Source organism: Crinia signifera, chromosome 7, assembly GCF_055691185.1.
Source record: "Crinia signifera chromosome 7, ASM5569118v1, whole genome shotgun sequence".
Lineage (NCBI taxonomy): Eukaryota > Metazoa > Chordata > Amphibia > Anura > Myobatrachidae > Crinia > Crinia signifera.
In genome coordinates, this window is record NC_139223.1 from 12,802,370 (window position 1) to 12,819,616 (window position 17,247).

A 17,247-nucleotide genomic window follows, 5' to 3' on the forward strand; every position below is an offset into this window, starting at 1 on the left:
TTATTTAACAGTCTGTACCGGCAAATAAAAACTGTACCTAATGTACCATTTCTACTTTGTTCCCCATATCCGTCTCTCCAGTCCTCCAGTTGCACTGAGAAATCTTTGTCCTGGCCAATGCACCCATTGATCAATACAAAGTGGGTACACTGCACTCACCCTGTTAGTCAGTTGGATATCAGACACTGCTCTGCCTTTCCCAGACTCTTTTGGTTCATAGATAATGTTTGGTCGATGGACATGAGCGCTGCATGCATTTGTTTGAATGTTATGAGTGTAAGAAGTTGAAGAATAAGACTGAGATGAAGATTTGTCATGTTACAGTGTACAATTTACTCAATAAATCGTGAAAAAAATATGTGTACATAGAAGTACAATCAAGAAATGAAAGTAGGATTAAAAAATAAATTACGATTCAAACTGATAATTGTTTGGATGGCGGTGGGTTGCGAAACAAATCTATAGGTGGAGGGGGTATGGATATTGTGGGCATAATTGGTGTTTGGTACACCTACAGGGGGTACCCAGATGATGAAAAAATTTCACTACAGTGTCACCATAGTGGGATTTCTAATTGGGGTTCAGGTGGTCTTTTAGGGACCCCTTTACAATCCCGTTGGTCTCTTCTCCTGGAGCCTATGGTCTCCCTCAGTGATTGACTATCATTAAGGGAGACCGTAAGCTCAAGGAGAAGAGACCTACAGGATTGTAAAGGGTCCCTAAAAGACCACCTGGACCCCAATTGGGAATCCCCCTATGGTGACAATGTGACCGTGACACTGTAGTGAAAATCCCATCAATTGAGCGCCCCATGTAGGTGTAACAAACACCAATTATGCCCACAATATCCATACCCCCACCTATAGATTTGTTTCACAACCCACCCCATCCAAACAATTATCAGTTTGAATCAGAACTTATTTTTTAATCCTACTTTCATTTCTTGATTGTACTTCTATGTACACTTACATTTTTTTCACGATTTATTGAGTAAATTGTACACTTTGTAACATGGCAATTCTTTTTCTCAGTCTTATTCTTCAACTTCTTACACTCAAACCTTATCAATGCACCCATTGATGATTGTGATGGCTGGATCAGTGGATTGGCTCGGCGGGTGTAGGGAAGAATTTGGCCCATTGCACCCATTCCCAGTGGGGCATTACAGTGGTGCGGGTAGCGTGCGTCGCGTCATGACATCATGTGGCCAGGCCCGTGGACCTGCTCCCACACTCAGGCGCTGCCCCACTGTTTGGTAGAGACGCTCAGTGCATGTGCTTTACAGATCCCCAGACCTCAGAGACTGCTGCAGGTTCGGTGAGGGCAGTGGCAGGGAGCAGTGAATTTTTAATTAATTATGGCGGGGTAAGTAACGCCCACCCCGGTCCCTTTGCACTCAGCGCCTGTAAATACACACCCTAGAAACTGTACAATTTGAAAGTATAGAAATGGAGGTGTGGCCACGTCCCTTTCTGATTTATCCGATTTCTGACCCTCAGATGTTGGAGGATATGTCATACAGTAGGTGCTAAATCTCAGGAGTGGATGTGGAATTCATCAACACATACAAGTTATCAACTCAGGAGCGTTGTGTTTCAAACAACAACACCACACCTGATCTCATTGCCGTCATTGAGTATCAATGCAAACACATTCTAACATTATGGTGGAATCTATAACAAATTACAATCTTAGGTCTTTGGCACAGCATATTGTAAGATGACATTTTTCAGCAATTTTGGAAATAAAGAAACCCCAAGGGTTTCCCGGGCAACGCCGGGCGGGTCAGCTAGTAAAAAATAAACTTTTATTAGATATGCGCTAAAAGAAGAGTAAGGGTGAACTCGTCACTTGTGTTATCTCACAAGTAACTTGACTAGTCACCTTGTATAGAGAGTCCTGAGTATATCTTTTAAGCTGGCGCAATGATGGAGTACAGTTCGGATCGACCTGTCCACGAAAATTAGTAACAATAATATAGATTAAATTGGCACAAATGCTGGAGATTACTTGGTACAGGTAGTTCAATTCAGACGCTTGACACACACATAGAACAGTATATATACAGAAAGTATATGTATATGTAGCCTCCGTCCTAGAGACACAATATGAGACAGTAAGCTGTAGTAACAAATAGAGAGGCGTGGAGTTGGTACAGATTATAAATTATAAATTGTAAGTTTGGGTCAGACACTGAGTGTTTCTGCTGTTCTGTGTTATTACAACACCGGGAATTCCCAGTGACTCCTCCCCACAGGTACTAAGCCGGCCAATCACTGCTTAGCTGCTGAGATCGGGACAGAATCAGGCGATCCAGTGATGTATGGTAGTAAAATTTCTTATCAGAGTGAGAGAACACACGTGTTGATACCCAAGGAAAAGTGAGTGCCTCTGCTTTCAGATGTGCCGGCAGTATCTCACCCTGTTACCTGCCTGCATTGCAGGGTGATCAAAATATGACACTGAGAGCCTATAACTGTTACACACATCAGACTTTAAGTGTTAATTGAGAGGAATTGAAACAGTTACCTCCTAGATATGTTTGGCTCTTTTTACTGTAACTTAGTGATATCAGTGTTACCAGTAGAGCCAAACATATCTAGGAGGTAACTGCTTCAATTCCTCTCAATTAACACTTAAAGTCTGATGTGTGTAACAGTTATAGGCTCTCAGTATTTGTCCTTATCAATCCACCAGAGAGGGCTAAACATTTTTTTTTATCATAGTTCACTTATTATCCTTCAACTGGTTGTATACTTACAATTAACAATATTACCATATTACTTTATCTACAAAAAGCTAATTCCACGGTAACCGGTCATCATTTTGCCTGGTCATTTGGCTGGGGAATGACAGATGTCAGTTCACCCAAACCCCACCAACAAAAAACCATACAGACCAGGCAATCTATGAGAAATCTCCTCAGGCTGCCACAGCGCTCCTAGTAATATTATACTGATACCAGTGACCAACCAGCTGCACCAGCAGCGAGGACACATTCACCATCTTAAATAAAATCATTAGTCCAGCACAATATCGATGCAATTACGGACTAAATGAGCAGATCTGTCTTTTCTTTCTCTCACCTTTCTCTATCTTACAACTACCATTTTTAGGGGAGGTGTCGGCGCTGCTCACTTCTCTCATTTACCATTGGATACATCCAGTAGATGGTGGACAGCAGAAGGTGAGACACGCCACAGACAATAACCCAACTTTTTCCCTACAGACTTGCTCAATGCTCTCTCATCAGTCGTGTCATATTTTGATCACCCTGCAATGCAGGCAGGCAACAGGGTGAGATACTGCCGGCACTTCTGAAAGCAGAGGCACTCACTTTTCCTTGGGTATCAACACGTGTGTTCTCTCACTCTGATAAGAAATTTTACTACCATACATCACTGTATCGCCTGATTCCGTTCCGATCTCAGCAGCTAAGCAGTGATTGGTCGGCTTAGTACCTGTGGGGAGGACTCACTGGGAATGCACGGTGTTGTAATAACACAGAACAGCAGAAACACTCAGTGTCTGACCCAAACTTACAATTTATAATCTGTACCAACTCCACGCCTCTCTATTTGTTACTACAGCTTACTGTCTCATATTGTGTCTCTAGGACGGAGGCTACATATACATATACTTACTGTATATATACTGTTCTATGTGTGTGTCAAGCGTCTGAATTGAACTACCTGTACCAAGTAATCTCCAGCATTTGTGCCAATTTATTCTATATTATTGTTACTAATTTTCGTGGACAGGTAGATCCGAACTGTACTCCATCATTGCGCCATCTGAAAAGATATACTCAGGACTCTCTATACAAGGTGACTAGTCAAGTTACTTGTGAGATAACACAAGTGACGAGTTCACCCTTACTCTTCTTTTAGCGCATATCTAATAAAAGTTTATTTTTTATTCAATCACCCCATTTACACCCTCACCACCATTATATGATAAGTGTGCCCCAAAAAACCTCACGTATGTTTTTTTGTAGTCATCTCCGTGACAACCCCCTTTTTCAGTTTTATTACTGAACATCCTTTGGGAGCACCACCAACCGGACACTGCGAATCATTTAGATATTGCAGTAACCATGTTGGTAATCTAATGTACTGTTTAAAGTAATTGTTCCAATTAGCCTGTGCCAATCCCTCCCGTCTTCTTCTAATAATAAAGCTACTGGTGTCAGGAACCAGGTTGAATGGTTGTCTGTTTTGTTTTCTGTTCAGTTTGTGTTTGGCATTTGACTCACTGGTGGCCTCCAGTGGTAGGTCTGTGCCATATCAGCTCAATATTCTGGGAGCTAATTATTCACTAGTCTGCGAGGTAATGAGCTCGTTAAGCACAAGCCTGGGAGCTGCCTGGATATCCATCAGGTGTAATTAATCACTTGAGCCCTTTATAGGGCAGGCTTTTCTGCAATACAATACCAGTGATAGCTTCCTGCAAGCTAATCCCGGTCCCTGCTTGCGTGTCTGTGCCCAGTCCCCGGACTCAACCTGTCCCAGTCCTGGCATCAGTGGCTGTCCTTTGATTGGTGTGCCATCACACAGTTTTCAGTTCCTGTGCCCGGTCCAGTCTCACTGGTTATTCCCATCTCGGTTCACGTAAGTGCTCCTGTGGAGCCTGGTTATTTTCCATTTTGTTCTTTTGGAGAGCCACCAAGCTCTTTTAGTTATTGGGCCGTTCAGCCCGTTGTTTAGTTTTTTTGGGGTTCAGCATTGCGCCCCGCCATGGGCCAAGCCCATTTGCTCCCTCTGGTAGTCACCACTTATTTATCTTTGTTTCCTTTTGCTTGCCCTTTCTATGCATTTAATAGGCAGGGCCTCCCCCATTCAGTCCTGGTTTTGTTTTGGGGATTCGCCTATTAGCATTGTCTCCTTTTTGTGTGGAGATTCCCCGTGCTCTGTCTCTTGTGCTTGTGACTGGGTCACATTCCCATCATTGGCCAGGTGCCGGCAGATAGGGGCATCTTTCAGTTAGGCCCGTTAGTTAGATTATCCTCTTGAGTTACCCCTGACGATCGCTCTCCTTTTGTCCATCCATAAGACCTGGCTGCATCGAGGTTGGAGTGGGCCTAACTCGCTCCTTCGGACGCGGCAGCCACAGGTGAAGCCTAGTTCCCGCAGAGGTTTGTCATCTGCCCGGGGTACTCAATAGAGTCAGTGTAGGGTTCGCTGTGGCTGTTCTAACCAGTGGTCCCGGCTCCGGGCTCATGCCTGACCTACAGCTCCCTGCCTCCTGTAGTCTCCCTCAGCACCCAGTCAGCAACCTTAACAACAGGTGGTGTGTAACTACCTTTTGTGGTGACCACTGGCAGTGCTACGGCCTACCTACCTAGTAGTTTAGTTTCTCTACCTACTAGGCTGCTATATTATTATTAATACTTAATTAATTTAATTATATATAGTCCACTGGTGCTGCCTGCACTGAATACTGTGAATAGAGGTTGCCAGTATTATTTACTCAGTCCACTGTTGCCACTGGCAGTATTACTGCCTAAGTGCACCTACCTAGTAGTACAAGTACATACTAGGCTGCTATATATAATTTAATTAAAAAATAATACTTGTGCTGCGTGGGACTGTAAAAAAATAATTCCATGCTGCTGGTGCACTGACGTGTGCCACTGAGTGCCACTGCCAAGAAGTACCTAATAATAAAATTAATTATTATAAATTCTGCTGGTGCACATATACTAGTATTGCTGCCGTATCTACCTGTCTGGTGCCTAGTACTGCCGTATCTACCTGTCTGGTGCCTAGTACTGCCGTATCTACCGCTGCAGTGCCACTCTTACATGAGCCACGTGTTTGTGCCGCACACTTGTGTGGCTTAGCATAGTTATCCAGCTACCTCGGTGCAACCTTTTGCCCTAAAAACAATATTGGGGGTTATTCTAGTCCATTCTTTCTGACAAAATCCTTCTTAGATGGACAAAACCATGTGCACTGCGGGTGGGGCAGATGTAACTTGTGCAGAGAGAATTAGATTTGGGTGGGGTTTTTCTTCAAAGTGAGATCTATATTGAAGTGTAAAATCATGCAGTCAGTATTTTCCCTGCACAGAAACAAAATAACTCACCCAAATCTAATTCTCTCTGCACATGTTACATCTGCCCCCCTGCAGTGCACATGGTTTTGTCCATCTAAGAAGGATTTTGTCAGAAAGAATAAACCCCATTGGCCCTTATTCAGAATCGTGCGGTACGGCCCGCGTGCGGCCGTACCGCCGATGTTTTTTGTCTGCACATGCGCAGAGGTCATTCTGCGCATGTGCAGCCCCCTTCGCCGCAGACGGATTTCGTCCGCCGCAAAGGGGGCGTATAGGGGCGTGAGGGGCTTCAGCCCCTCATTTCCCTATGTGTACGCCCCGCGTTTCATGGGCGTTCCCATGAAAACGCGGGGCGTATGCATGGTAATGAGGGCATGACGCCCTCATTACCATGACATGGGGGCGGAAAGCTGACGTCGCCGGATGTCAGCTTTCAGCCCCCTTACAAGCTCCCACACGGACGATTGTCCGTGTGGTCTGAGCTTGCGGGAGCTGCCGCGGCGTGCGGGCCTGCCTTCGATGGTCGTCGACCATCGAAGGCAGGGGGCAGCTCCCACCATGGTGGAGGCGTAGCCTCCACCATTTTTGTGCGGATCGCCAGCCGTCCGTGTACGGACGGCCGTGGCGATCCGTCCGGTGGGCGGCCCTTGGTTTGTGCGGTCGGAGCCCCGTGTGCGGCTCTGACCGCACCAACCAGAATAAGGGCCATTGTGAGGTGTTCAGAATAGACTGTAAATGAGTGAAAATTAATGTTATTGAGGTTAATATAACGTAGGAGAAAAAAAAAATCTGTGATTTTAGCAGTTTTTATGCTTTTTTAACAAAAAAATCAGAATCCAAACACAAAACGTGTTTTGGCAAAACCCATTAGAACCCAAAACCTCAAGGTAATCAGAAGCCAAAACCCGAAAAGTGGCCAGTGCACATCCATAGTTTAAACCCCAAATCTGCAGCAACATCCCTTTAATACATTTAAATAAAACTAACAGAAACTGAAATAGTTGAGAAAAAATATATTTTTTTAATAAATTGTCCCTTTAACATGACATGTGACTGCTGGGAATTAGGGATTACCAAAATGATATCCTGACATCTGAGAGGCACAGAGACATTTGGTGACACACCACTTACTGACATTACACAGCAGCGAACAGTGAAAGTGAAACTTCCTGAACTCATTCTATTTCCATCCATGAGTTGTTATTGCCGGCTTATAAAAGTGGGACCACCAGGAGCCAGACCACAAAGACGCTGCTGTCCCTACAGAACTGCTGGGAGCTGCACAAAAGGACAAGAACGCCAGACATTTAGGTATGTACTAATGTGATGAGGGAGACAGATGGAATCTCACAAATAAGAGTTAATACACTCTAGAACTCCCCAGTGTTGTGCTTAGGGATGCCAATCCCGGAGCATTTTTTCAATCCCGGGAATCGGGATTGAAAAATGCTCAATCCCGGGATTGGTATCCCCCCTCTCTCCCACATTGCCTTACTTTTGAGAGGGGCAGGCGGCAGCAGAATGGAAGCAGGCTGCTGGTTTGACGGTATGTCACTGGACTGTGCAGCCGGGAGAAGTCGGGCAGCAAGCGGGTTCAGTACTGCGGCCTGCGCAGCGTGACCCATGGGTCACTCTGCGCAGGCTGCAGCGCTACACCTCTGGTGTCACAACTCGCTCGCTGCCCGACCTCTCCCGGCCACACATAGTCACAGCGGCAGGTAGTCTCTGGTCACAGCGGCGAAGAGCCTCCGGTAGTAGGGAGCGGCAGTGCGGGGGCCTGTTCTGGCTGCACAGTGTGACGCGCAGCGTGACCTCTGAGCACATCACGCTGCGCGTCTGAGCTGTGCATTAGGAACAGAACGAAGCAGCCGGGTAGCGTCTGAGCGAGCGCTCAGACGCTGCCCAGCATTAGACTAATCTAATCCCGAAATCCCGGGATTGGAAGCTCCAATCCCGGGATTCAAATCCCGGCAATTTTGGGGCCAAATCCCGGGATCCCGCCGATCCCGATCCCGGGATTGGCCACCCTAGTTGTGCTGTCATACCTGCTAGAATTATCTGCTGCAAGCTCACGTGTATCACATACCCTCCAACTGTACCAAATTTGCCGGTACAGTACCGTTTTTTAACAGTCTGTACCGGCAAATTCAGTTTTTACCGAGTTTCTGTTTAGAGATGGGCAAAACGGGTCACTAACGAGAGCTGGGATCCAACCGATCAGTCCGTGAAAAGATCCAGGTCTTCTACGCGGATCAACGTTTCACTTTAAAAGAAGGGGTAATTTGATAATAACGAAGCATAGTTTGTTTTACAATCACTTTTTGCCATTTTTATTTTTACTTTTTTTTTTTTTTTTTAAACAGTGAGCTGAACAAATAAGAACATACATAACCGAGTATAACACAGATCGATGGCTGGGTGCAGAATCGCCATCGATGACAACCATCGATGGCGTCTGCACCAATGGCCATCCGTAGCAGCAGCCTTGTTATTCCTTCTTTCACTTGCACTCACAGCACTGTACAGAGTTAGTACATCTCAGCTGCCACAGGTGGCAGTGCTGAGCTCAGTCTCTGGAGTCAGTACATGTCAGCTGCCACAGGTGGCAGTGCTGAGCTCAGGCAAATGCATTGTAATGAAAAACGAAACTGAAAGTAAAAGAAAGAGGGTTTACCTTTTTGGGATCGGCGGCTCACTCAGTCATTCATGGGATCCGTTCAAAAGACCCGCTTCGTTCATGAACGATCCATCTCTACACTGTGTGCCTGCGCCACAAAATCATTCCTCCTCCTGGCTGTCTGACTGAGCTCCGTGCATACCTCCCAACATGACACATGACACAATGCTCTGCTCCTCTTAATGTATGATTGCCAGCACCTGTTTCACACAGGTTAATTGATAAGAAAGGTGCTTCAGAACAGGTGATGGCAATCATACATTAAGGAAAAGCCCAGAAACAGAGCAATGTGTCCCTCCTGGAGAGGGTCATGTTGGGAGGTATGCAGTGTGTATAATGAGCCAGGCGCGGTCTATATGCTCGCTGGACAGTATAACACTGTGATTATACGTTTTATGAAACACTCAATTGTTTAAATGATGAGACTCGTACCGAAGTTTATAGTCGACATAGGAAGTAGACAACTGCACTTATTGAGAGACAAAGTGTGTCACCAAGGCTCCATTTCCATAATCTCTGATTATGGAAATGGAGCCTTGGTGGCAGTGGCATGGTTACCGTACGGCAGCCACCGCGGCTGCTTGGGAGAGCAAGCTCCAGCGGGGTGCCGCCGGTGCTCACCAGCAGTTGTGGGCTGGGCAGGGTGGCAGGTTGCAATGTGCCCCCAAGCCACTCTGTAACTCACTGTCTCGGGCCACCAAGTAATGGTCACACCCGCCCCTTTCCCCCGGTGCTCACAGCTATACAGACTTCTCAGTGCAGCCTAGACAGCGCCGGCGGCTAATTGAAATGTACCGCCAGCCAATCAGAACTCATGTTCCTGCAGCCGTGGTGATTGGCTGCAGGGATGTGAGCTCCAATTGGCTCACGGACTGGAGCCAAATTTCAAACGGATGCTGGAGGGGCAAGCACTGCAACAGCGGCGACGGCGTGTGTCGGGCTGGGCAGAGGGAGAGTGCTGAGTGGTGGCCATATGACAGCCACCCCAGCCCCTACTACAAGACCCAGGTACACACGTGGCTCCGCTCCCTCTTGTATTTTCCTCCCCTCATACCTTCCCTGCTGTTAGAAGGGATGGATAATATGTCAGGCTGTCAGCACTGCAGCATGTCTGCTCTGGCCCCAGCAGTGACAGTCCCCTTGTGGGGCTATATATATATATATATATGTACATATATCCATCAGGGGGTAGGCAATTCAGGGGGGACGCCAGATGATATTTTGGCTGGGGCGAGCAACATTTTTAGTTACGCCACGGCTTGGTGAAGCAGGGTGCACTGCGGGGGTATGCAGTGGGCCCACCTCCCCTACTGATTCAGGCCAGGTTGTGCTTGCTCACTGGGGACCATGACGGGGAGCAAACGGCCAAGAGTACATCTCCCAATGTTTCCACACCCCTTCCCCAATTTGTACCGATTTTTAGGTATGAGATGTTGGAGGGTATGTAAGGGTAGAGGTGCGAGTGGGATGCAGGTGACTTGTCCGCTTTCCCAGTAGGGTGGGAGTGTCCCTGTATTTTGGCCTGTCCCTTCCCGGAGAGTGGACCAGTAAGGTCCTGTGGTAATGTGCTATAATGTCAGACAATCAGAGGTAACAGAACAACAGGACACATGAATATTACACAGCTTGTATTACAGCCAGAGGAAAAAAATCAACCTAGGTTGATTTGGAGCGCTTCTCACAAGCTGTTCCCTCAAGGATTTAAGCAGCTGCTAAAAAAGGGAGTAGTCAGTTCCCTCATGAAAATAGACAAGAAAAAACAGAAATAGCAGCGCTGTACAGTAAAATTAATAATTAATAATAAGTGAATCAAATTACTATAAAAATATAACAATTTTAATGGTACATAGGATACAATTAATCAGGATTTGAGAATAAAAAGCTTCTATGTAAGAAAATTTAAAATCAAATAACGTGTATATTTAGCACATCATATGACCTGCACTGGAACGGGCTAGAGTCCTTTGTGGAGAAAGTCCTTGGGTGAGCCAATCTTAGTTAGAAAGCCGCTGGAGGTATGATGATCCTTAAAGAATTAGGGCAAAATTCGCCCACAGTGGAGCAACCTCGACGATGTATGCGGTATATGGCTTGTCCCGATAGATGGTAAGTTCTCCCAGGTCTCGATATTAGGTCCAGTAAATTAAGCAGGTGGCAGGGTCCAAATGAGTAAAGTGAAAGGATGGCAATCCACACAACACCAACGCATTTCGCTGACCCCTGTCAGCTTTATCAAGGTGTCTCTGTAAGTGTACCTTAAGGGTATTTATACCCACACTTCCTGGTTACTGATGAGCATACGTAATTGATTCACTTATAAAATACAGCAAATAACAAGAAAGAAAACAAACAAAAAAAAAAACAAGAAAAAAAACATGCTCGGAGACAACTTAGAATATTCATTGTGACAATCACATAAAATCAAATTAAAAATACCATGTAACATAATAAAAAATTCAACATTCTCTCATTTTTTTTTATTATTGTGTTTCACTTCCGGGTTCAACTCCGGGTCACTATTATTTAATTGGCACTTAAGTATCTCAAAACCATATTGGAAACTCCCCACCAAAGTGGCATAGTGAATATATCACATATCATATGTTATTTGTTTATATAAAGACATCTTTATAGGTCTAGGAGAGGCCACTCGTTTACATACCGGGTCTCCTGTCACCGGAAGTGACGTTACGGTGTAAACAGCGTCCCGGAAATAGAGCGGCGTGTCCTAAAATACTTTCCCCGGCCGTGACAGGATTCAGTTTCGGCTCGGGGGTTATGGAGGGAGGTCGGCGGTTCGCATCTTTATTTTTTATGCTCTTCCGCTGCTCTATGCATTTAACGGCGGGCTCCATTGGTGAATGATCAGGGAACGGAACTTATGGAAACGTTCCTTCTGTCCCACTCGTTCATACTTCCCCACCGGAAGCTGTCATAGCGGTGGGGAGTTATAGTCTGTCTGCATTGCACCAGTGTGCATAACTTCCGCGTGTCATGGCGGAGCTAGTCCGTCATTTAAATAGTTACTTCCGTTTATATGTCAATACATGTTCTGGAACGCGGAAGTACAGTATGTACCTGGTGGAACGCAGAGATTATATACATATAAACGGCATACTGTTGTTTCAATACCATGAATAACCAATGATTATTTTATAATACAGGTCGAGTATCCCGTATCCGAATATCCGTTATCCGAAATATTCCGAAATACGGACATTCCAGAAAGTGAAATTTTTTATTTTTTTTTGCTAAAAACTCACTGGGGACATTTGTAACAGCATCTCTGGGGACATGATATGTAACTGGCACTATATATGTGCAAGACAATGATTGCTTGGCATTCAAATTCAGTGCTGAGATAGTACACACATTTTGTTTCATGTTTTGAAACCTTGTTTTTTGAACAATTAAAATATATTTGTGTGTATTTTATGTGGTAATAAAATATATTTGTGTGTATATTATGTGTTTATACAGCATAAATGCAAGATACTTCAAAATACATCATTGAAATATTAACCCCTTCCCGACATTTGACATATATATATACGTCATGGCCGGGATGTACTTCCCGACACATGACGTATATATACGTCATGACTTTAAACTGTCCCCGCGTCTATAGACGCGGGGACAGAGGGACGATGTCTGCTGTCCCTGACAGCAGACATGTCCCTGCATGCCCAGGGGGGCTGCGATGCCGCCCCCCCATCAGCGATCGCTGTGATTGGCTGTTCAGTGTGAACAGCCATTCACAGCGTTTTCCTGTGTTACCGGCGAATCAGACGCTCGGTAACACAGGTGTCAATCACCGCCGGGCGTCAGGGGGCATGAGGGGGTCATCGGTGACGACGACACCTCACCCCACCTGCCCCCAAGGCTGTGATTGGTCCGTGGGACCCACGGACCAATCACAGCCAAGGCGCGTGATTTAAACTAACGGTGACTGCACTGCAGACGCCATTCCGGTCTGGAATTGCGTGCAGAGCGGTCACCGTGCCAATCTGTCGTGATACATACCTGATCCTTGCCTGAAACTTACCTGATCACCGCTGATCACCGCTGGTAGCGTGCTGCCAGCAGCTGGATACTTCCTGGATCTTGTGACTTCTGTGTGTGCTGCTGCTGCAGTGTCATAGAGTCACAGATCGTGAGAGATAGGGACAGATAGTGACAGAGAGTGATAGAGAGTGCTATATTTTGTGTCTGCTGCACCCCCTTTTGTGCTGATCACTATATCTGAGGTGATCAGCAACTTTTTGGGGGTGCAGAGGTTTTTTTTTTATATATATACCTGTCAGTTGCACCAAAGGTTGTGCTGCCTGTGCAACTGACTTCTGCCCCCCCCCCCCCTGCTGCCCCCCCTTTTGTGCTGATTGTGCTGATTAATTAACTGATCAGCAACTTTTTGGGGGTCCAGGGTTTTTTTTTTATATATATATATATATATATACCTGTCAGTTGCACCAAAGGTTGTGCTGCATGTGCAACTGACTGCTGCCCCCCCCCCCCCTGCTGCCCCCCCTTTTGTGCTGGTCAGTTTAAATTAATTAATCAGCAACTTTTGGGGGGTCCAGGTTTTTTTTTTTATATATATACCCTGCCAGGTTGTGTGTCTGCTGCCCCTCACTGCTAATCAGTGTTGCATCACTGCATCACTGATCTGCAGTTTTTTTTTTTTGGAGAGTGCAGTGGGGTTTTGTTTTTACACCCACGTTGCTTGTGTGGGTGTCCTGTGGCCGCTGAGCGCTGATCAGTGACGTACAATCACTGAACAGCATTTTTGGCACAGGGTTGATATCATTTTTTTTCCTGCAGTTTTTTTAAATTGTTTTTTTTTTGGAGAGTGCTGTGGGGTTTTGTTTTTACACCCACGTTGCTTTTGTGGGTGTCCTGTGGCCGCTGATCAGTGACGTACAATCACTGAACAGCATTTTTGGCACATCTGTGCTCAATTTTTGGCGCAGGACCTTTTTTTTTTTTTTTAACCCCTTCAATTTTTTTTTTTTTTTATTGGGATCAAATTCCTGTATAAAGTATTTTTTTTTTCTGCACTACATACACACTACACACTACATACCCCCCGTGTTGAAATAAAGTTTGTACCCCCCCTACACTATACACGTGTTGAAACATTACACTTACAGAAACACAAAAATAAAAATGTCATCCCAAATGTCATCCCAAATGTCATCCCAAATGTCATCCCAGTCATCCAGAAGAATGTATTCAGCGGAGGAGGCATATGCCATGCTTGCCTCTGACTCTGACTCTGACACAGCCAGTGATGCAAGCGGGGAATTTGAAGGATTCGCCTTAAGCTCCTCTTCCTCCTCTGCTGATGAGGGACCCCCTCAAAGACGCCCCCGTAGAGCAGCTGGGACCCCCCCCCCAAATGATTGATCCCGTATGGACCCCACCACCAGACAATTTTGAGCCCCAGGTTCCTGAGTTTTTGGCCATCCCAGGAATCCAATTTGATTCAGCAGGTCTCAGAGAAATTGACTTTTTCAAATTATTTTTCTCTGATGATTTTATAAATTTAATGGTGGACCAAAGTAATTTATATGCCCAGCAGTTTATTGCTCAAAACCCCACGTCATTATTTGCTAGGTGGACCCCTGTAGATGCAGTAGAGATGATGACGTTTTGGGGTCTGGTGTTACATATGGGCATAGTAAAAAAGCCAGAAATTAGGCAATATTGGAGTACAGATGTTCTGTACAGCACCCCATTTTACAGTATGGCCATGACTCGGGCTCGTTTTGAGATAATCCTTAAATTTTTACATTACACCGATAATACACTGTGCCCACCCAGAGATGATCCCACCTTTGACCGGCTATTCAAAGTCAGGCCGGTCATTGATCATTTCAGTGCCAAATTTGCAGAGATGTACATCCCTGAAAAATTTATTTGTATTGACGAGTCCCTTATACATTTTAAAGGAAGGGTTAAATTCCGCCAGTACCTTCCCAGTAAGAGGGCAAGGTATGGCATAAAAATGTATAAGCTGTGTGAAAGCACCTCAGGGTACACCCACAGGTTTAGGGTATATGAAGGGAAGGATTCAAGAATTGAACCGCCAGAATGCCCCCCCTCCCTCGTAGGTGTTAGTGGAAAAATTGTCTGGGATTTAGTGCACCCCTTCCTGGATAAAGGTTATCACCTCTATGTGGATAACTTTTACACTAGCATCCCCCTGTTTAAGGCCCTTGGTTCAAGAGGTACAGCAGCTTGCGGTACTGTGCGCAAGAACCAAAGAGGCCTCCCAAAAACGCACATTGCCCAAGTAATGAGAAGGGGTGAAAGCAGGGGAATATGCACCGAAAATATGTTGTTGGTCAAATATAAGGACAAGAGGGATGTCCTTATACTGACAACAATTCATGGAGACAGTACCACCTCCATCCCTGTACGAGGTACCAGTACCCACACCTCAAAACCTAATTGTATCCTAGATTACAATAGGTACATGGGCGGAGTGGATCTTTCAGATCAGGTACTGAAGCCGTACAGTGCCCTGCGGAAAACAAAAATCTGGTACAAGAAGCTGGCCGTGTATATCATCCAGATGGCACTGTATAACGCTTACGTGCTATTCCGTTCTACCGGCCAGAGGGGGACATTTATGCACTTTCAAGAGGAAGTCATAAAGGGCCTAATATTTGTGAACCAGCAGGCAGAGGGCCCCAGTACTTCTAGTACTGGCCCCTGTATTGTACCAGGGCAGCATTTTCCTAACGAAATCCCCTCCACTGCAAGAAAGGGCAGGACACAAAAAAGGTGCAAAGTTTGCTATAAAAAGGGAATAAGAAAGGAAACTATTTTCCACTGTGAAACTTGCCCCGACAAACCCGGCCTATGTATAAAGGAGTGTTTTAAAATATACCACACATCTATGGATTATTAGGTTAATCATTTCACCGTGCTTCGGGGGTCTTGCTAATGCCACATAGCACCCACCATTCATTCCACCAGAATCTGAGCTGCAAAATTCAAAAATCACTCCTTCCCTTCTGAGTCCTGCCATGCACCCAACTGGTATTTTTTGGTCACATATGAGGCATTGCCATACTCGGGAGAAATTGGGGCACAGATTTTGGGGTGCTTTTTCTCCTTCATACCTTCTGAAAATGAAAAATTTTGAGCCAGAACTGCATTTTTGTGTAAAAAAATGTAATTTTTCATTTTCACTGCCCAGTTGTATCAAAATTGGTGAAACCCCTGGGGGTTTGAAATGTACACTATACCCCTAGATGAATTCCCTGAGGGGTGTAGTTTGCAAAATGGGGTCACTTGTGGGGGGGTTCCACTGTATTGGTGCTTTGGGGGTCTTGCTAATGCGACATAGCACCCTCCAACATTCCACCAGAATCTGTGCTGCAAAATCCAAATATCACTCCTTCCCTTCTGAGTCCTGCCACTTTTTGGTCACACATGAGGCATTGTCGTACTCGGGAGAAATTGGGGCACAGATTTTGGGGTGCTTTGTCTCCTTCATTCCTTGGGAAAATGAAAAATTTTGAGCCAGAACTGCATTTTTTGTGTAAAAAATTTAATTTTTCATTTTCACTGCCCAGTTGTACCACAATTGGTGAAACCCCTGGGGGTTTGAAATATACACTATACCCCTAGATGAATTCCCTGAGGGGTGTAGTTTGCAAAATGGGGTCACTTGTGGGGGGGTTCCACTGTATTGGTGCTTGGGGGGTCTTGCTAATGCGACATAGCACCCACCAACATTCCACCAGAATCTGAGCTGCAAAATCCAAAAATCACTCCTTCCCTTCTGAGTCCTGCCATGCACCCAAATGGTATTTTTTGGTCACATGTGAGGCATTGCCGTACTCGGGAGAAATTGGGACACAGATTTTGGGGTGCTTTGTCTCCTTCATTCCTTGTGAAAATGAAAAATTTTGAGCCAGAACTGCATTTTTGTGTAAAAAATGTACTTTTTCATTTGCACAGCCCAGTTGTATCAAAATTGGTGAAACCCCTGGGGGTTTGAAATGTACACTATACCCCTAGATGAATTCCCTGAGGGGTGTAGTTTGCAAAATGGGGTCACTTGTGGGGGGGTTCCACTGTATTGGTGCTTGGGGGGTCTTGCTAATGCGACATACTGTAGCACCCACCAACATTCCACCAGAATCTGAGCTGCAAAATCCAAATATCACTCCTTCCCTTCTGAGTCCTGCCATGCACCCAAATGGTATTTTTTGGTCACATGTGAGGCATTGCCGTACTCGGGAGAAATTGGGGCACAGATTTTGGGGTGCTTTTTCTCCTTCATACCTTCTGAAAATGAAAAATTTTGAGCCAGAACTGCATTTTTGTGTAAAAAAAATGTAATTTTTCATTTTCACTGCCCAGTTGTATCAAAATTGGTGAAACCCCTGGGGGTTTGAAATGTACACTATACCCCTAGATGAATTCCCTGAGGGCTGTAGTTTGCAAAATGGGGTCACTTGTGGGGGGGTTCCACTGTATTGGTGCTTGGGGGGTCT

The 17,247-nt window shown here is 45.4% G+C and overlaps 1 protein-coding gene across 1 annotated transcript in view; it reads left to right on the forward strand.

The window, feature by feature from the left end:
• Positions 1-4,447: 4,447 nt before the first annotated feature.
• The window catches only part of LOC146019780 (guanylate-binding protein 7-like), a 64,876-nt gene continuing 52,076 nt past the window's right edge, over positions 4,448-17,247 (forward strand). Inside the window, exon 1 of the mRNA XM_083152333.1 lies at positions 4,448-4,610. The gene's annotated coding sequence lies outside the window, so the exon portion shown is untranslated. The remainder of the gene's footprint in view (positions 4,611-17,247) is intronic.